This window comes from Rana temporaria, chromosome 7, assembly GCF_905171775.1.
Source record: "Rana temporaria chromosome 7, aRanTem1.1, whole genome shotgun sequence".
Lineage (NCBI taxonomy): Eukaryota > Metazoa > Chordata > Amphibia > Anura > Ranidae > Rana > Rana temporaria.
Genome location: NC_053495.1, coordinates 105,587,917 through 105,610,052, shown reverse-complemented (window position 1 = coordinate 105,610,052; position 22,136 = coordinate 105,587,917).

Sequence of the window (22,136 nt, the reverse complement as noted above, 5' to 3'; positions counted from 1 at the left end):
CCCTGCTGACAGCATGTCAGAAAAGCAGTTCAGAAGCTGGGCCATATCAGATTGATAGGGATGGGGCATGGGAGGTGGTGTCTGAAGGCCAGCCTGACTCATGGGGGATTGCAACATGGAGGTGCCCAGAATGTTAGCCATAGTGTGCTTAATAAGCGATTCTGTGGATGCTGGGGAGATCATGATGGAGGAATCATTACTCACAGGAGTTGCCAGCAAGGGTAGAGTATGCTGGATTGGGGACGAGGGGTCTGCAATAGACTCTGTGTCCGCAGCGTCTCCACGAGGAGGCGCCGCGGCCGCCATCTTGTGGTGTGAGGGAGCTGCTAGGCCGAAGTCCAGCTGACGGCTGGAACCCCTCTTTTCACTGCCGCCAGACATCCAGGGCTATGCTCCTTGTCCTCCGCTATCCACACGGTCCTTCCTCAGGCAAAGTCTCCCAGCAATTCAGCCGCTATGAGCCACGATGTGCTGGGGCGGTCCGGAGCTCCCGTTCAGCACGTCTTCACGGAAGTCCCGCGCATGCGCACCCAAGTTGCTCTATTTTTAAGGCCTTTTTGGTGACGGCTGGTAATGCTGTTGCGAATTGTCTCAGACCCCGAATAGAGTCCGCAGAGTATCGCAGATTAGCCATTGTCGCCAGTCACATTGTCGTCAGTCTTTCCTAATTGCGGTGGCCGCGAATGAGGCCTGGTCTGGCGCGGATGCGGGAAGAGCCGCGAGACGCCGGACGTGATGGGTGGAAGACTGTCCAAGTGAGCCGTCACTCGTTGAGTCTTCTCACCCCGATTGGTCCAGAGGAAGGCGAAAAAACCCCAGGCGTGCTGTGCCAATCTGCAGCGATCGGGGGAAAAAATTCCTTCCTGACCCCTTAACGGCGATCGGTGCAACCCTGGATCAATTTGCTAGGGGGGTGTGGTGGACCCTGCCTGGCTGCACTATCCCTTGGGAGAGCCGACTCGTTTGAGAGCGTCCTGCTCTCGCTATCCCTGGGGTGAGCAGACTAAGATGAGAGCGTCTGCTGCACCGCTGAATCTATATAGCAAGAGTTCCAACTTTATTAGCTGCAAGCTTGTTCTGGATCAGTGATTGAACAAAATAATGAAGACTCCTGTCTTACCTCCTGTTTCAAACTCCTGGTTTTTAACTCGCACTTTTGATCAAAGAATGCACTTCTGATCAGAGAGTCCACATGTGAAGCCACCATCAACTGGGAGCCAGCTCCTCTGGGAGCTTGTACAGCCACTTTATACTCACCTGTGAAGACCTGTGAATGAACACACACCTGTGAACAATTGAACCCTCCCCTTAATTAGCAGAAAGGAAAAAGAAAAAAAGCTGTTTAAAAAGTGTCAGAGAAAAAGAGGGGAAAAAAAATCTGCAAGCAGAAGCAAATGATAGCCAAATCCTGGTTTTTAACTCGCACTTTTGATCAAAGAATGCACTTCTGATCAGAGAGTCCACATGTGAAGCCACCATCAACTGGGAGCCAGCTCCTCTGGGAGCTTGTACAGCCACTTTATACTCACCTGTGAAGACCTGTGAACGAACACACACCTGTGAACAATTGAACCCTCCCCTTAATTAGCAGAAAGGAAAAAGAAAAAAAGCTGTTTAAAAAGTGTCAGAGAAAAAGAGGGGAAAAAAAAATCTGCAAGCAGAAGCAAATGATAGCCAAATCCTGGTTTTTAACTCGCACTTTTGATCAAAGAATGCACTTCTGATCAGAGAGTCCACATGTGAAGCCACCATCAACTGGGAAAACATCCGCGGTGACGTGGCCGCGCCGTCACCGCGACGATGACGCGGCGACGTGCGCGACCCTGGAAGGTAAATACTTCCACGCATGCGTCAAATCATTTCGACGCATGCAAGGGATGGGGATCGGACAGACTTATCCGGTGAGTCTGTACAGACGACCGGATAAGTCCGAAGGACAGGTTTCCAGCGGATAGATTTCTTTTTTTTACAAAAGTTTTTTTATTAAATAGTATAAATTGTAATACAAGCATAGGTAAAAAGCATAGTATCTTTTCAGAGGTATACAAATAGTAACTTGACATGTAAGCAATCTTACAAAGATTGATCCCTGAGTAAACAAAGAATGATCATGACAGCACATCTCAAAAATTTAAGTTGCATACTAACGTCAGCAGCATCTACAGTAATCTACCAGTACGACCATTTGGCTTCAAAGATGTGAAGGCTGTCATTAATTGTGTGATATATTCTCTCCGAAAGCTTCAGTAGCTCCATTTTATCAAGTACTTGTGACCATATTATTTCTTCAGATCTCCAGTTAAATGCTATCATCCACTGTACCGAGCTGCAGAGTGAATGAAGGAGTCTAGAACATGGGAGTGGGATACCTGGAACATTACCATATAGAAGACAAATTTGTGGGGTGAGGGAGATCTTGTGTTTGGAAGAGTCTTCGAGTCTACGAGCTACTTCCAGCCAGATCTGTGATAGACGTGGGCAGCTCCAAAAAATGTGGAGTAGAGTACCCTCTATCCGGCAGCCCCTAAAGCAATCAGGGGAGACTGATGGGTAGAAGGTATGTATTTTGGATGGGGTGAAGTACCACCTTGTAAATAGTTTTGTTGGGGTTTCTCTAAAAGATACCGCTTTGTTGCTCTTACGGAAGTTTTCAGTCATAGAGTGCCATGTACCCGGAGGGAGGTCAATATTTAAATCTGATTCCCAGTGTAGCATGGGTTGTGTTTTTTCTGGGGCAGAGAAATCATTGAGGTAATTGTAAAGTCTAGAGATCATGCCTTTGTCTCTGGATGTTGATTTGCATATTCTCTCGAATATTGTGATATTAGTGTTTGTGGAGAGTGAGAAGTGTGTTTGAAAAAAAGACTTGATCAATTGAAATCTTTCAAACTCTGAGGAGGGGAAGTTATAATCTTTTTGGAGGGATTCAAAAGATCTAAAGTTCCATCTGGATTGCAGTGAACCTAGTGAGGTTAGCCCCTGGTCAATCCAGGTGGAAAACAAGTGTCTGTCTTTGTATGCAAGAGGTAGTCTAGGGTCACCTAAAAATGATGTGAGTGGGGAGATATCTGATGCTAGTGAAAAGATGTCTCTAGAGTTTTTCCATAGTTTGAACGCATGGGCTACTATAATATTGCGTTTAACCACTTAACGACCGCCTCCTGCACATATACGTTGGCAGAATGGCACGGCTGGGCACAAGCACGTATATATACGTCCTGTACTTGTACCCAGCCGTGGGTCGCGGGCGCGCGCCCGCGGCGCGCTCCCGCGACCCGGTCCGAAGCTCCGGGACCGGAACCGCGGGTCCCGCGGACCCGATCGCCGCTCGAGTGCGGCGATCGGCCCCGGAGCTGAAGAACGGGGAGAGCCGTGTGTAAACATGGCTTCCCCGTGCTTCACTGTGGCGGCGTATCGATCGCGTCATCCCCTTTATAGGGGAGACACGATCGATGACGTCACACCTACAGCCACACCCCCCTACAGTTGTAAACACTCACACAGTGAACCCTAACTCCTACAGTGCCCCCTGTGGTTAACTCCCAAACTGCAACTGTAATTTTCACAATAAAGAATGCAATTTAAATGCATTTTTTGCTGTGAAAATGACAATGGTCCCAAAAATGTGTCAAAATTGTCCGAAGTGTCCGCCATAATGTCGCAGTCACGAAAAAAATCGCTGATCGCCGCCATTAGTAGTAAAAAAAATAAAAAAAATAAAAATGCAATAAAACTATCACCTAATTTGTAATCGCTATAAATTATGCGCAAACCAACCGATAAACGATTATTGCGATTTTTTTTACCAAAAATAGGTAGAAGAATACGTATCGGCCTAAACTGAGGAAAAAAATTATATATGTTTTTGGGGGATATTTATTATAGCAAAAAGTAAAAAATATTGCATTTTTTTCAAAATTGTCGCTCTATTTTTGTTTATAGCGCAAAAACTAAAAACCGCAGATGTGATCAAATACCACCAAAAGAAAGCTCTATTTGTGGGGAAAAAAGGACGCCAATTTTGTTTGGGAGCCACGTCGCACGCCCGCGCAATTGTCTGTTAAAGCAACGCAGTCCCGAACTGTAAAAACACCTTGGGTCTTTAGCCAGCATATTGGTCCGGGGCTTAAGTGGTTAATGAGGTCTCGGTAAAGGATATATTTGGACCAAAGTATCCCCTGTAAGTGCAATGGATGTATAGACGAGGCCTCAAAGCTCTTCCAAGGGATATTTTTATTTGGGGAGAACCATTGGGATATCTGTGATAGACGCGCGGCCAGGAAATATTTCCATAGGTTGGGGAGACCCAAACCTCCCTTGGGCTGGGTTCTATATTGCAAGGCGTAACTATACCTCGGTCTCTTATCAGCCCATATAAATTTGTTGATAAGCCTTTGTAATGCCTCAAGTTTAGATTTAGGGACATTGATTGGTATAGTTCAAAAATAATATAAAAGTTTGGGGAGAATATTCATCTAAATTGCACAAACTCTGCCCAAAAATGAAATATGATAGGTGGACCACGTATTTAGGAGAGAGGTGATGCGTGCGAACAAGGGGGTGTAGTTGGCCTTGAATAAACCGTTATGGAGTGGGGTGATATTGACACCTAGATATTTAATTGAGGATGAAATCCATGTGAAAGGGAAATTGGTTTGAAGGAGACCGAGCGCGTCTGGGGGAATGTTGATAGGTAATGCGGAGCATTTGCTCAGATTAATTTTGAGCCCAGAGACTTTATGGAAGAGCTCTAGTTCTTTAAGAAGCACAGGTAAGGAGGTATGATGATTTGTGATGTATATCAGTGCATCATCAGCATATAGACTGACCTTGTATTCCTGATGGTCCTTGGTGTAACCCTTTATGTCTAGGTTGGCTCTAATAGCCTGGGCAAGAGGTTCCATGGCTAAAGCGAAGAGAAGTGGGGATAAGGGGCAGCCCTGTCTGGTACCTCTACCTAAGGGGAAAAAGTAAGAGTTGATACCAGGTAGGCGGATGCGTGTCTGTGGGGAGCTATAAAGAGCATTAAACCCCTGCAGAAATGCCCCAGAGATACCAAATCTGGGTAGTAAATAATTTAAATATGTCCAACTGACACTGTCGAACGCCTTCTGGATGTCAAGACTGAGAAGACAGGTTTGGCGTGAATGGAGGTTGGCATCCTGGATAATGTTGGTAACAAGCCTGATGTTATCTGTGATCTGTCTATTGGGTATAAAGCCTGATTGGTCAGTGTGCACTAATGGGGAAATCACTTTGGCAAGCCTATCTGCTAGGATCCTGCCAAAGATCTTGAGATCATTATTCAGGACCGAAATGGGGCGGAAATTTTGGGGGAGTGAATGGTCTTTGTTGGGTTTAGGGATAAGGGAAAGATTAGCTAATAGCATCTCCCTTGGGAAGGAATTACCTTCCAGAATGTGGTTAAATAGGTTTTTTAAATGAGGGGCAAGAAGGGGGGCATATTTTTTATAATATAAGGAAGTGCAACCGTCAGGACCAGGTGCTGTGGAGGATTTGAGGGATTTGATGATATGTGTAATTTCATCTACTGTACATGGGGAGTTAAGAGAGTCCAATCGTTCCTGATCCAGGGAAGGGAGGTTAAGGCTGTCGAGCCATGACTTAGCGGCTATACCTGGGGGAGTGTTGGGATCTGACATAAGATCCTGATAATAGAAAAAAGGTGGAGTTGCGCTAACAAATATAATAGTGGTGTGTATCCCGTAATCAAGGGAATAAATCAAAAAAATATCCAGTGATAAAAAAGAAAAAATTATAATAAAATATTTTTCTCAATAATGAAAACTAAAAAGTCTTAACAAAAAATGTGATAACTGTGATCAAAAAATCATAAGTCATTCGTGTAAGTAAACAAGAACATAGGTGATTTGTTCAAAGATGGTGGAAAAATCTGGAAAGAAATCAAACGGTGAACATGGATCCCAAATATCTGGTATTGATGACCCTTACCAGATAGATTGATCCTTAAGGATCAGGCCAAGCAAGCAGCCACACACCTGGACTGCACAGGGGATCGGAATCTTTAGGATCCTCACAGTAGGTTCTCCAGCAGAGTTTCCAAGAAAAAACAAATATACAAAAAATAGTGTGATACTGTATGGAACACTTAATGGTAAATATCACCCAGTGACTGGCAGACCAACAGTGAAACAAAAATACCACCACCACAGTACACACTGCTCCTTACCAGAGCCCTAGGGATGGCTAGCGCAAACAGTACAAGAGATGTGTGCAGCAGGATAGGGAATGGTCAGATCGATCCTCAAACGAATATTCAGATGGTGTATACACATGTGGAAGAGAACTCACAATAGTGTGACATCATTTAAGGATTTATTAGGTAAAAAGGTAATGCACTTACAGCATAGTTGAGATAAAACAGCATAAAACAATTCCGGCCGGTAATGGAACGAATTCCTCTCTCGCGGTGACGTCAGCACGCCTCCTCCCAACGTTTCGTCCAATCAGACTTGTTCACGGGGTACGATCTGACCATTCCCTATCCTGCTGCACACATCTCTTGTACTGTTTGCGCTAGCCATCCCTAGGGCTCTGGTAAGGAGCAGTGTGTACTGTGGTGGTGGTCTTTTTGTTTCACTGTTGGTCTGCCAGTCACTGGGTGATATTTACCATTAAGTGTTCCATACAGTATCACACTATTTTTTGTATATTTGTTTTTTCTTGGAAACTCTGCTGGAGAACCTACTGTGAGGATCCTAAAGATTCCGATCCCCTGTGCAGTCCAGGTGTGTGGCTGCTTGCTTGGCCTGATCCTTAAGGATCAATCTATCTGGTAAGGGTCATCAATACCAGATATTTGGGATCCATGTTCACCGTTTGATTTCTTTCCAGATTTTTCCACCATCTTTGAACAAATCACCTATGTTCTTGTTTACTTACACGAATGACTTATGATTTTTTGATCACAGTTATCACATTTTTTGTTAAGACTTTTTAGTTTTCATTATTGAGAAAAATATTTTATTATAATTTTTTCTTTTTTATCACTGGATATTTTTTTGATTTATTCCCTTGATTACGGGATACACACCACTATTATATTTGTTAGCGCAACTCCACCTTTTTTCTATTGTTCACTTTTGTTTGTATAAACATTTGAGTTTGCGGCTATGTATATGTTTACTTGATAAGCGCACTTTTTCTTCTTTTTGTCATAAGATTCTGATAGAAGGAGGTGAATATTTCCATTACTTTCTGCGGGTGGGAGACTAAATTACCACTACTGTATCTAAGTTTGTATGTATGAGGGGGATTACAGTCTTGTTTGAGTTTTCTTGCAAACATCGCTGAGTGGGAGTTACAGTGAAGCATGTACTTAGCTTTGGAGAATCTAAGAGACTTTTCAACGTTGGCGGAAAGGAGTAGATCTAGGGACTTGCGTTTGTCCTGTATTTGTTGGGTGATAATAGGGTCAACTGCGTGGTGTAGTTTAATGTACAAGTGGTGGAGTTCATTGGTAAGGCATTTGATGTCTGCCTGTCTTTCTTTTTTTTTGGATGCTGCTAAACTGATGATATGGCCCCTCAGGACTGCTTTGTGAGCGATCCATATCGAGGTAGGCATGGTTTCTTCATTTATGTTGTCTGTGAAATAGTTTTCTATATGTGTGGAAATAGTAGATTTGCATGTGGGGTTTGTTAGCAGGGAGTCATTAAGGCGCCAGTTGTGTGGAGAGGGGGCTAGGCCAATATATGAGGTAGTGAAAGTGCAGATATCAGGGGCGGACTGACAACTCATGGGGCCCCCGGGCAATAGAAGAGTATGGGGCCCCTCTGGCTTACAGATGGCCACCACGCCAGGAGGTAGTGCAGAGGCGGGCAGCTAAAATCTTGGGATATTCACATTAAAAGCATGTCATTTTCGGACATATCGGGGACAGATCTAAAAAAAACACAGATTTTTACATACTGTCCCTGGTTTTACTGAGCCTGGCAACCCGGATGGGGCCCCCTAGTGGCATGGGGCCCTCGGGCAGTGCCCGAGTGACTCAATGGTCAGTCCGCCCCTGGCAGATATCATGGTCCGACCACGGGCAGGGGTGAATCTGAGCCTGAGTAGAATTGGCTAGGAGAATAGGAGTAGAAAACACATAGTAAAGCCTGGCATAATGGGAGAGCATCAGTCATGGAATATCGGAATATAGTCAAGAGGTGATTAATGGGTGTGAATATTTGTGTACCAAAAGTGCCAGGGGTTCCAGAGGGTTAACAGGTTAGCATAAGTGGGTTTTCCACGCGAAAGGACAGTCTCATAGGTATAGTGAGTGTGTACCAATGCAATTACTTCCGTAAGAGTAGGGGGTTCCGTCATTTTCCATTTTCTAGCTATCAACAATCTTGTTGCCAGGAGAATGTGAGTCGTCACCAGTCGGAGATTGGGCGGTATATCATCAATAGTCAGGTTGAGAATAGCCAGTTGGGGGGTCAGTATTACAGGGATGCAGAGTACTTTCCGTAGTAGTGACTCAACGTCAGTCCAGAGATGTCGTATGCGTGTGCAGGACCAAAGGATATGTATTAGGGTACCTGATGAATTGCACTGTCTCCAGCAGTCACTCGAGGAGTGGCTATAGAATTTGGCTAATTTGTGTGGTGTCAAATACCAGCGCATCAGTAGTTTCTGAGCAAGTTCCCATAAGGAAGTGCAGGATGTGTATTGGTAGGTAGATTTAATCGCCCTCTGCCATTGCAGGTCTGAGAACGTAGTGTGGAGATCAGTTTCCCAATCAGTGAGGGGTTTTGTTTTTTGAAAAGTGTTCTTGTCATGCAGGGTGGAGTATATGACTGAAGTGCCTTTGGTGGTCTGCCTATCTGAGAAGAAATAATTCCAGAGACGTATGGGTAGAGAGCCTTCCAGGGAAGGGTTAGCTAGTAAGCATGTTTGTAGTCTATAGTAGGTAAAGAAGTCAGTGGCCGCAGCCTGAAACCGTTCCTGGACTCGTAAGAACGAGTAGTTTGTCGCCACAGTGCGGAGATCGGATGTAAAGGACATATGGTCAGTCATCCAAGTCGGTATGCGCAAGTCAGGTGACATTAGTTGTAGCGTCCCAAGGGGGACGGGTATGGGTTTGGTCAGGGGGTCAGTCCATCTAGAATGATGGATTGTTTTCCAAGCCTTGACAGTGGCCTGAATGGTAGGGGAGTAGATGTGGAGCAGAGTAGGTTTAGCGGTCATATGGAACAACCAGTTAGAAAGGTTCGGTCCGGGTGTCATAGTGTTTTCAATATCGCTCCACAGCGTGCGGAGTGGCGTGGTGAACCAGTCCTTTGTTTGTGCTAGAATAGTCGCCAGGTAGTAGTCCCTGACATCAACTTGGCCCATTCTACCCACTAGCCTATGTTTGATAAGTCTTGTATGACTACATCTAGACTTTTTGCCCTGCCATACAAACCTTGTGACGATGGATTGCAAAGAGGCAAGGTATGAGTGAGAGAGGGGTATAGGTAGTGTCCGAAACAGATAGAGCATTCTGGGCAGTAACATCATTTTAAAAGCCGCCAAACGACCCACCCAGGAGAATTTGTGTTTGGAAATGTTTGTAGTTTCACGTATCAGCATTTGCTTAAGATTCAAGTAGTTATGTGAGAAGAGACCTTTTGGTGATTTAGTAAGTGTAATGCCTAGGTACGATATTCCAGATTCAGCCCATGAGTATTGGTGCGCATTCCTGAGGAGATTACTCGTGATTGCATCCAGACCCAGATCCAGAATATGGGACTTATGACTATTCGCCTTATAGTAGGACACAGCGCTAAATCGTTGCAAATAGGAGTTGTACCGAAGCCAGGGAGGAAATTGGGTTTGTGATCATCAATATCACGTCATCCGCGAATAAATTGATTTTGTGGTGTGCAGCACCCACCTGGAAACCTGTAATTGAGGGGTCTGATCTGACATGTTCGGCTAGTGGTTCCATGACTAAATTGAATATGAGCGGGGATAGCGGGCAACCCTGTCGGGTACCATTGGAAATAGAGAATGGTTTAGAAAGTATTTCAGATGTGTACACTTGTGCTGAGGGGGAGGAGTATAAGGCCAATATGGCGGATAGGATATGTCCCCGGAAGCCAAATTTAAGGAGAGTGGCCCTCATATAGTCCCAGTGGACTCTATCGAACGCCTTCTCTGCATCCAGGGAAAGAAGCAGAGAAGGCGTTCGGGTGGATTTGGCAGTATGAATAATATTTAGAATCCTACGAGAAGCATCATATGATTGTCTCCCCTTCGTGAAACCAGATTGGTCTCTATGAATGAGAAGAGGCATCAAGTCTATTAGCCGATTGGCAATAAGTTTGGCATAGATCTTGGTGTCCAGGTTGAGGAGAGATATTGGTCGGAAATTTTGCGGGCACGTGGGTTCCTTGCCTGGCTTCGGCAGTGTGACAATTAGGGCAGACAACATTTCTGGAGGGAGAGAGGAGGACGAGGCAGCATCATTACACACCCTAGTCAGGAAAGGGGAGAGGATCGTACCGAATTCCTTATAATACTCACTAGTGAGTCCGTCCGGACCCGGTGATTTGTTGGGAGGCAATTTAGAGATAGTGGCCATAATTTCTTGGGAGGTGAAAGGGGCATTCAGCGTCTCAAGTTGATCCGCAGATAAGGAGGGGAGGTGAATCTCCTCAAGGAACGAAGCTATATCAGGTAGGGAAGGTTGCGGGATCGAGGCGTCATCCTTCAGGTTGTAGAGATTGTTATAGTAATGTCGGAAGGCATCTGCAATGGCTGACGGGTCAATAAGTTTTTGATTTGAAGCAGGGTGGTAAAGTTGGGAGATCTTAGTTTTAGCGTGATGTCCCTTAATTCTATTGGCCATGGCTCTCCCTGCCTTATTGCCAGTGGAGTATAGTTTGGCTTTGAAATGAGTATGGGCTTTTTCAAAAGAGTCCAACAAGTGGGATCTCAGTTCTTGCCTAAGGAGGCCTAGCTGGGCTTTGGTATCGGGGTTAGTGATCGATTGGTTTTGTCCCTCAAGGGTTTTAATCTCGGACGTAAGGGCATCCAGGCGCTGTGATCTCCTCCTCCTCTCTCTAGCTCCCAATTGAACAAAAATACCCTGTATGAATGCCTTATGGGCATTCCAGAGAACAGAGTTATCCCCCACAGAACCGTCATTAAGGAAGAGAAATTCCTCCAAGCGATCTTTGATGTAGCCCGAGTAAATCGGGGAGTGGATGATAGTGGCATTAGCACGCCAAATCCGCAAAGCGGAGGTAGATAAAGAGTCATTGATAGTTAGTGCGACTGGAGCGTGGTCCGACCATGTGATGGTAGAGATTTCGGAGGCTGATACTTTGGGCAGAGTCCATTTGTCCACTAGGAAGTAGTCAATGCGGGTATATGAGTTATGCCGTGGTGAAAAGTAGGAATAGTCTCTCTCGGTGGTGTGGTGGCAACGCCACACATCATATAAGTCATTGGTTTGTATAAAAGAGCTCATGGGTGACTGAAGTCTACTGGATCTGGACGAAGTATCCATGGAGTTGTCGGGAACTATATTGAAGTCACCGCAGATGACAAGGTGACCTTGTTTGAAACATGTGATCTTCTTCATGAGCTTGTTTAGGAAACCAATTTGTTTCTTGTTAGGAGCATATACCGTTACAATGGTATACCTGGTATTGTTTAGAGAACAGTCCAGAGCTAGGTACCGGCCGTCAGCATCGACCATGCTATTATGAAGCGTGAAAGACATTGTGTTTTTGACGGCTATCAAAACCCCATTCTTCTTATCAAGGCCCTTGAAAATGTTGGGAAAGGTCCTATTGGTGCAGGAGGGCTCTGCAGAGAGCTTGAAATGGGTCTCTTGTACACAGAGAACGTGTCAGGAATGCTGGTAGATCAGACTGTGTGACCGCACAGAGGAACCAAACAAGGTGAGTAGTGAAATAAAAGGTGTTTATTTACAAATGTGTGAACCACCAGTGCACAATAAAAGGACAAACAGTATGTACAAATAAAGGGGAATACCGTATTCATAAACGAGCCAAGCCGAGGTCATACACATGGGAGGTCAGTAGATGGGTGAGGATGGGAACACAGCGGATCAGGGAGCGGATGGATGGACAGGCTGCGGGGCAGGAATCCAAGAGGGAACAGGAACCAATGTAAACAGGCAAAGGGAAGAACGGGTCCAGGATAAGCTCAGGATGGGGAACAGAAACAGAGTCCAGATAGCAGGCTCAGGTCCAGGAGGTATGACGATACCAGGGCGAGGAGTGATTACACACGCCGGGTATTTATAGAGGCGTGCTGATTGCATTCAGGTCACACCTGAACGCTGGAAGGGCTGTATGCTCCATACTGCCAAGAACGCCCCGCTGGTGGACGCCAGTACCGCAGCCCAAGGATCGAATAATACCACCAGGGGAGAGCTCCCCTGGCAGTCCAAGACTGCCGGGAGACACCTGGTGGTGGGCCACAGTACTGCACGCCAAATACGAGGCAGTAACACCAGCGGGGGGAACCTTCCCTGACAGAACGTCGCAAAGGGAGGTTTGCGCTGTCTTCCATAAAGAGGATCTTTTTGCAGGGTGGTTGAGGCCCTTTACGTTTAAGGAGAGGAATTTCGGCATTGTATCTTGTGTGGTGCGGTAGAATAAGGAGTGGTACTACTTACAGTTCGTGGGTGGTAGGCTGTGTTTCAACAAGGAAGTCTGTGGTACCTCTGGAAGTCCAAGAGCAGGTGAAGCTGTGTTACTCAAGGATGTTCGGATCTCAGCAGACTGGAGCTCTCCGTGACACGGACAAGAGGGGAGACAAGATGGAGGGTGACAGTTAATAAAGGAAAACAAAATAAAATGTAAAAAGGGAAGCAGGCAGGGTAAGCGTAAGGGATGAGGATCAGTAGCGTGGTAAACGGACTACTGATGTCGTGCGGAGGTATTAGTCCGTGGGCAATCTGCAACGAGCAGGCACTGACCGGAATGCTTAGTCGAACTGTAGATCAATAAAGCCACTGGCCACACATTCATCTGGCGGTGTTGGTACAGGGTCCAACGTTGGACGTCTGGCCCTCATCGGCGTGGGACACCTGCATTGGAGTGGTTCCATCTGGAAGAATTTTCCATTTCTTGAGCAGTTGTATGCCTTCCTCTACGGTATGAATACTGTGTTTCACTCCATTTTTAGTAACCAGAAGTTTGGTCGGGAAGCCCCATTGGTACGGGATCTTGTGGTTGTTCAACGGTTTGGTAATGGTTTGAAGCTGACGCCGCTGTTGGCGGGTGTATTGGGAGATGTCAGCAAACAGTTGCAGCTTTGTATACGGTGATGGTAAGTGATCCAGGCGCCTTGATTTTGCCAGGAGCATGTCCTTGGCATGGAAAAAATGGATTCTCATGAGTGTATCTCGAGGAACCTCAGCCAGGAGATGCGGGGGTTTCGGTAAGCGGTGGATGCGGTCGATGATAGTCTCCATTGGGGAGAGATCGGGCAGGAGAGTGGAGATCAGCTTCCTAGCATAGGAATTCAGGTTCGCCGGCAAGACCGATTCCGGAATGCCGCGGACTTTGACGTTATTGCGTCTCGAGCGGTCCTCGAGGTCTGCCATCTTGGCGCGCACCCACTGTTGTTCATCCCTAGTATGGTCATGAGCATCTACTAGATCATTTACTGTAACTGTCATGGCGCCCATCTGTTTTTCAACATGGCTCAATTTAGACCCCATATGCATCATTTCTGATCTGAATGCAGAGAACATTGAGGAAATGTCATTATGCAGTGAACTGTGAAGGGAGATCAGCATCTCCTTTAACATGGTGTTTACGACTGGCTGGTTAGTGGTGTGGAAAGCTGCAATGGGGGATGATGCAGGAGCCTGCGTGAGGAGAATGTCCAGAGCAGGCCTTACCTCTGAGGCCATGTCCTCCATGTCCAGGCGCATCCGCGCTTTCGCTGGCCTGTTCTGGGAGGAAGAGGGATCCGATCCGTGAGAGGGGTTCAGCCCGGTGACATGAGGCAGGATGGACGGGATTTCAGCATCCGTCAGAGCTGTGCAGGGCCTGTCACTGCGCGGTGAGCGGTCGCGGGCGCCATCTTGGCTGTATCCGCCCGGGGCCTGAGAGAAAAAATCCGTCAGTTTTCGCGGCACCCGGTATTCTTTTCGTTTCCGGGAGGACTCGGACTGGTTCCCCAGCGTGTGAGGGTCAGGCTGGTGCATTCTGGCTGCGTGGGTCAGCGATGATAGGTCTGGTATCTCCGGTCAGTGCGGGAGCTGAGGACTCAGGCTTCCATTCAGCTCGGCGGTTCGACACCCTTTGTTTTGTTATCATATGTGGTAAAGTATGCTTGATTATAAGATTTATGGAAGTATTTGGGGTGATTAGAGGATGCGAAGTGGGTCTCCTGGAGAAGTATAATGTCAGCTCCTAGTTTTTTGTATTGTTGAAAAGCCTTTTTACGTTTGTTGGGGGAATTAAACCCATTTGTATTATGTGATAAAATTCTAAGACCCATGACTAGAGTTATAGCAGACTATCAGCAGAACAATGAATAAACTCAAAATCTGACGAGATAGAGGTATTTCAAACTGAGTCATGTAGGCTCCATCTGAGCCCGTCTTACCGCTACTATGTAGGAAGCGTAGTGAACAAGAGACATGTCTGCATGGAGTCAGTACATCTGCTACACATACTAGTTTGTAAGAAGCACAAATATATAAATCATGTTGGTTGCGTATAGCTATAAGTGGAGAGGAACAAGAATACTTATACTCTATGCTTGTTAGAAACATATTTAACTTATTAAATAGAGAACCATAGGAGATGGCATACTTGGTGTTATCCAGGAATCTTAGGACAGGTGGGAACCCGTCTAACCTGGTTGTGAACAATATTAATGAGAAAAAAATGAAAGAGAAAAAAAACATGAAGGACAAAAAAAAGTAGTCCTTTTCCCGCGTCAGGCCTGGCCAGACCATCACGAGTGGTGATCTAGACGAGGGCCGAGGCAGGAGTGGGGTCAATCCAGCAGCGGCGGATGCACCGGTCAGAGAAAACAGGTTAAACTGAAAAAAATCAGCATATCAGTGCATGGCAACTTAAAACTGCAGTGCAGCAACATATAACACTCTAAAGTTAGAGAACAGGGCCTGCAAAATTGGCTGTATTATTAAATTGTTTAGGTGAGATCAAAGGAGGGGTGTGATTCAGTGGGCTGTATCAGATACATTCCAGCAGGGGGGGAGAGACTAATATGAAGTGTATGGCAGTCCAAAATAGTAACAGGGGACTGGTATCCGGAAGTCCAGAAGGTCTATTTCTCTCCTGCAAATGCTGCATAGAGCAATAACATCAGATCACCCTAAGCCACAGAGCACAGGGCAGAATTAGATTGAAGGAGTAGACATCTGGTATGTAAAGTTATTCAGTTTGAATAGTAGAGCAACTTGAAGTATCCATTAATATTTCACATGGGCTGGTGGTATGATTCAATATGCTGTATTAGAGTCATTCCAGCAGGGATGGGGAGACTTAGGTGAAGTATGTGGCAGTCCAGCATAGTTGCAGGGGACTGATATTAGGAAGTCCAGGAGGTCTCTCTCTCCTTTGTAAAAGCTGCATGGAGCTATTACATCAGGTCACCTTGAATCACAGAGTGCAGGGCAAGATTAAATTAAAGGAGTAAACGACTGGAATACAAAGTCATTCAGTGCAGAAAGTGTAATAACTTGAAGTGTCCATTAAGAATTCACATGGGCTGGTTTTGGAGGGGGTTGAATAATCTTCTTTGGTCTCTCTGGCTGCGCCTGTTGGAAGGGGTAGACCAGATAGGTGAGGGCCTTGGGGTAGCAGGGAGCCGAGGGTGTGGTTCATTAGGCAAAAGACCTAACTTAATCAGGAGCTCTTTTCCCTCTATCACATTATAAACTGTGTATGTGGATCCGTTGTGGGGGATAGTCAGTTTGAAGGGGAATCCCCAGCGGTACCTTATCCTGGCAGATTGTAGGACTGACGTGACCTCCTTCATCCTGCGTCTTCTGTCTAATGTAGCTGGGGAGATGTCGGGGTAAATTTGTAGACGTTTCCCCTCAAAAGAGATGTTAGGGGTATTTCTGGAAGCACGCATAATGTCCTCCTTCACCAGGAAATCTTTCATGCACATAATAACATCTCTGGGGGGATTTTCAGGGGTGGGTTTGGGACGAAGGGCCCTGTGTATCCTGTCACAGGCAAAAGCTGATAATTGCTTATCTGGTATGAGACCATGAAATATTTGGGATACTGCTGGTAATAGGTCAGTAATGGATTCTGGGATACCGCATATTCTTATATTTTGGCGGCGATTACGATTGTCCAAATCCTCGACCTGGGCCTGCATGAATGCAAAGTTATCAGCCAAATTCTCATAATCCTTTCTCAGGTCATTGTGTGCCAGGGAGAGTTCATCATGCTTTGTCTCTAAGAGATCTGTGCAGCCTCCAATACTAGCAATCTCCTGAGAAAGTGCAGTGGTGGATTTGTGTACCTCCTTCTCAATTTTTTCCACTAACTTGTTAAAAATTAGTGAGAGACTCTCATCTAAGTCAGCCTTAGAGAGGGGGGAGTTGTACTCACGATTCTCCAGACTCTTAGGAGGGTGTGAGATGATTTAATCTTCTCCCCACATGCTGCTGCCGGCGCCATTTTGGGACATCTTCCCGGTTCTCTGCTCCATGTCCAGGAGAAAGTTTGTCAGCGAGTGATGCTGGCTCCGATTTTTTTCTTTTTTGTGCCAGGCATGCACCTCGTGTTCCCGCAGGGGTGCTGGTGGTTTTTGTTGAAAAACGAGCGGTATAGCCCTGGGGAAATAGCCGTTATGTGACCGGGTGCGGCGGAGCTGTGTCTAAGCACGTCCCATCAGCGTCGCGCCGCGCATGCGCCCCCCCAGCGGATAGATTTCTTAGCATGCTAAGAAATTTTTATCTGCTGGAAAACCGTCGGCTGGACAAATGTCCGCTTGAAAATGTTCGCTAGGCCCTACACATGAACGGATCTATCTGCTGGAACTGATCCGCGGATAAATCCCAGTGGACAGATCCGGTCATGTGTACGGGGGCCTTAGAGGCAGAGGCATGATGGAATTTGTAGTTTCACCGCAGCAGGAGGGCTGAGGTTGCCTACCCCTGTACTTCACTATCAGAGATTTTTTGGCCTCTGTATACCTGCTGGTGATGTGCTGAGAAATGTTAATATGTTATGCTTACCATCCTCCCCTAATCTGCAGGTGAGGGATACCTTGAAAATACACTGTATGTTTTAGTAACACAGCTTAAAAATACATTATTATAGTTCTTAAAGTGCAACGCAAAGGCGTTTAAAGTGGTTCTATGTTTTTTTTTACCTTCATCCTTCATGCATTCTATGCGTGAAGATAAAAAATCTTCTGTGTGCAGCCAGTGAAGTGGGAGATGAGCCTGGTTCTGTAAGTCAATGGGCTCACTCCGGATCGAGCACACACCAGTGCCCTAATGGCAAGTGTCCTATTATGGGGACACTCAGCAGGGGGGAGGAGCCCAAAGCGCCAACAGGGGATCCTAATTATTGTTATTTATTTTTTAAATTTGTTTAGAATTATTTTTGTAGTTAATATTCAATGGCGTCTAAATTCCTCAGCTGACTAAAATCTAGGGTTTTGAATCTATCTTGATTTACACTTTTTGAGTGAAGACATTCTAAACTGATACAAAACACATTGCCCTTACTCACATAATTGTCATGGTTGTTTATTAACCTTCCTGGCGGTGTTCCCGAGACTGACTCGGGGTTAGATTTTCCTGCTACGATCGGTAACCCCGAGTCAGTCTCGGGCTTGCCTCGCTAGATCCACAGGCACTTTTTACTTACCTTGTCCCTGGATCCAGCGATGCCACCGCGCTGTGTGAGCGAGCGGGACCTCGCTCGATTCACATAGTGCCTCCGTGTGACGCCGTTCTCCGTTCCCTGCGACGTTACGACGCACGGGGACGGAGAACGGCGCCAAATTCAAAAACGTAAACAAACACATTACATACAGTATACTGTAATCTTATAGATTACAGTACTGTATGTAAAAAAAACACACACCCCCTGTCCCTAGTGGTCTGTCCTGTGTCCTGCATGTCATTTTATATAATAAAAACCTTTTTTTCTCCCTGCAAACTGTAGATTGTCCATAGCAACCAAAAGTGTCCCTTTATGTCAAAAATAGTTTTAGATCAGCTAAAAAACAGCGATAATAAATTATAATCACTTGCAGAATTGTGCGATAGCGATTTGTGGGGAAATTCGTCATAAAAAAATAATAATAATGACAGCAACAATTCTGCAACTGAGCAAATTTCAGTGATTTTAATTTGATTACATTATTGAATAATTTTTATTATAATTATATTATTATTTGTTATAATTATTTATAATTATTTATTATATTATAATTTATAATTTTGTTTTTAAAAAAATGTCATACCCGGGATGCCTATTAGAATCTTGTTTGGTCAGATTTAAGTGAGTTATTTCTAAAAATTACAGACCTACAATATAAAACGCCAAATTTCCTTGCAAATAATGGTACCGCTTTCAGCATGTTTTTTCGGAAAGAATCATACCGCCAGGGAGGTTAAATAACTATATTTATTGTGCATGAAAACCTACATACAGTATTTGTATGGGAATGCATTAACAGAATTATTTTCTGACAGTATGTTAAGTCTTTTAAAGTATGGAAAAATGGTTGGACAAGAAATGTAGACTTTTTTGTGCCCTGTAAGGTTTGGAAGCAAGACTCAGAACAAACCCTTTAAATCAAGCAAGTGTTCACAGTGTGAAGTTGTAGCATTGCTTTAAAGAACATAGCAGCCGTGGGTTCAGTGTACAATTCCCATTGGTTTCTACAGCTCATCAAAACTGCTCTGAAATATAACATTTCTATTACCAGGGGATTCTAATCATTCTTCCATGGAGTCTTTGTTTGTCAGAGGCATCGGGATGTTAAAGAAAGGTGAAAACTGCTTGTCATGAGTGTTACATGTCAGGGGTTTTGTTATACATTAGAGAATGATCTGACACTAATAACCCCCTGAAATCTTTCAGAAAGTCATTTGTTTGCTACTCAACTGCACAATTTTTTTTTTTTTTTTTTTAGTTTCAAGTAGCACTACAAACGCACTCAGAATATCTTGATATAATAAATGCATATACATTATGAATGCAACTTGCACTTATAATGTTTCTGCTTCTATTGTTAGTAGGGATGAGCAAATCTGTCCAGGCTTGGTTCACCAAGGGTGCAGCAAATCTTGTTTGAGATTCAGCAAATATGAACCTAGACATTAAACTTGATGAATTTTGGTGTTAAATTTTGGCCTTCTAGGGCTGATAGGAAAACTCCTGTCAGAAAGAAGGAACTGGAATCTGGGTGCTGTCATGGGGGACCAATGCAAAAATATTTGAAAAATACTTTACAGGGGAATACTTTACAGGGGAAGAGGGCCTTTTCAAGTGGCACGATTGAAAATACACACATCCTTTAAATTACATGCTTAGCTTTACCTGAAAGCTGTAAGTGGCATTACAGAACACTACATTTGCCATGGACAGTCCTGGCTAGACTTATGCCACGTACACACAAGTGGAATTCCCGACGGAAAAAGTCTGACGGAAGCTTTTCATCGGATATTCCGTCCGTGTGTATGCCCCATCAGACTTTTTCCGTCAGAAATTCAGACGGAATTAGATAGAGAACATGTTCTCAATTTTTCCGATGAAAGAAATTTTTGTTCGTCTGGATGCAATTTCAATGGACTAAAAACCATGCATGCTTAGAATTAAGCTGACACATGCTCAGAAGCATTGAACTTTATTTTTCTCGGCTTGTCATAGTGTTGTACATCACCGCGTTCTTGAAGGTCCGAATTTGTTGTGACCGTGTGTATGTAAGATCATTTCAGGGTAACAGGATATGCCTATGGCCCTTCCTAGCCTCCCAATTAAACAGGTGAATCTTATCTTGTAGGGCATATAGGACCATTTCCATCTAATCTAATATTTTGGACATGGGAACTGTTGAGGACTTCCACTGTAGAGCAATGGCCCATACAGTTGACATACAGATTGTGTGAATTTGTCACTCTTTTTTGCTCAAGACACCCAGAATTAGAGCTCCAAAAAGGCACAGTGATATTGTAGGATTTTAGGGTGTTCCTAATATCTCTGAGGCTATAGCGTATATCTTATTCCATACAGAAGAGAGGTGCTCTCATTGCAAGAATGTATGGTTGAAGGATCCTCTAATGCCACCTACACATGATCGTTTTTCGGCATGAAAAAATTCACATCATTTTTCGGGTTCTGAAAAACGACAACATTTTTTTTGAACATGCTGCATTTTTTTAATAACGTTTTAAACAATGTCGTTTTTCGGGTTGTAAAAAATGATCGTGTGTGGGCTAAAACAACGTTAAAAACCCACGCATGCTCAGAAGCAAGTTATGAGATGGGAGAGCACATTCATCACGCTGTAACAGACAGAAAAGCGCAAATCATCTTTTACTAACACGAAATCAGCTAAAGCAACCCCAAGGGTGGCGTCATCCGCATGGAACTTCCCCTTTATAGTGCTGTTGTACGTGTTGTACATCACCACGCTTTGCTAGAGCATTTTTTAAAAACGTTTGTGTGTGGGCAATGTCGTTTTAATGATGAAGTTGGAAAAAACAATGTTTTTTCTAGATGCTGAAAAACCTTGTTTTTTTTCATGCCGAAAAACGATCATGTGTACGCGGCATAAGTGGACAGCCTTGAATACAGCACCCAGAGGTTCCTGCAAACAAAGCTTGGAGTTTGGAGGGGGTGTAATACCACTGGGTGAATACTTTAAAGGCTGTTTCTCTAATTGCAAGAGATTTGGTGCATTTACGCAAATTATCCAACAAATTGTGTAGCACAGTCAGCTTCCCATGTGTTCATATAAGGGAGCACACTGGTGAAATTGGAAGTAATAGCAGATTTATAGAGATATGAGATAAGACTCTTACCTCTGGGAAAGTCACAACAAAGCTGTTCAGAAAATGTAATTGGAGAGGTTGGAGAAAGGCCATAATGGGAGGTATGAAAATGTCTAATTTGTAGGTAGTGATAAAATTCCTGAAGCAGTATTTGGTTCTGTGAGCGTAAAAGTATTAGTCAGACACCATGAAAAACTCTCTGGAGAGTTAAAAGCCGGAGTAAATTTAGATTCTCCTGAAAAGGATAAATTTGGAGGTGCAGAGGATACCAGACTGAGTTTGGTCTTATAACGATTCCAAAGGGTTAGTGATTGGGCAAATATGGTGTTAAAAGGGATGAGCCTATGCTTAGAGATGGAGGTTGACCATAGAATACTTGGGAGATAATAGGGACGGATAGAGCTGGTCTCAAATCTCACCCAAGGAACATTCAAATTTGGGATATTCCATTAGGCTTTTTGAGAGAAGCGAGACACTAGAAAATATAACCATAGATTCGGTAGTCCAAGCCCACCAGCAGACTGTGGTTTATAGAGAATATGTCTAGAAAATCTAGGGTGATTATCTCGCCAAATAAACCTATTAACCTCTCTTTGAAGGTTTTCAATAAAGGATTTTGGAATGGTGATGGGGAGAGCTTCAAAAACATTTAACAGTTTAGGCTAGGAATGAGATTGGATAAGAACGCCAGATCTTGAGTAAGTTTTGGAGACGAGATACACATGGAGGATAATTTGCAGCAAAAATGTAAGATGACTGTGGTGTGACATAAATTCCAAGATATGCTATTTTATCAAAATACCATTGGAATGGAAATGATCCCTTGAGGGCTTCACACTGGACACCGGTATATTAATTGGGAGAGCTGTAGATTTAGTGATATTGACAGACAGTCCAGATATAGAGGCAAATTTAGTATAGAGAATAGGTTGGGTAGGGAATTCTGTGGCTGAGTCAGAAAAAGCATAACATCGTCTGCATGCATGCAGAGTTTAAACTGAGAAGATTCAATAGGGTATCCAATTATATCTGGGTGTCTTTTAATAGCTATTGCCAGGGGTTCTAGTGCCAAGTCAAACAATAATCTGGAGAGGGGGCATCTCTAACGGGTACCTTCGCCCAGCAT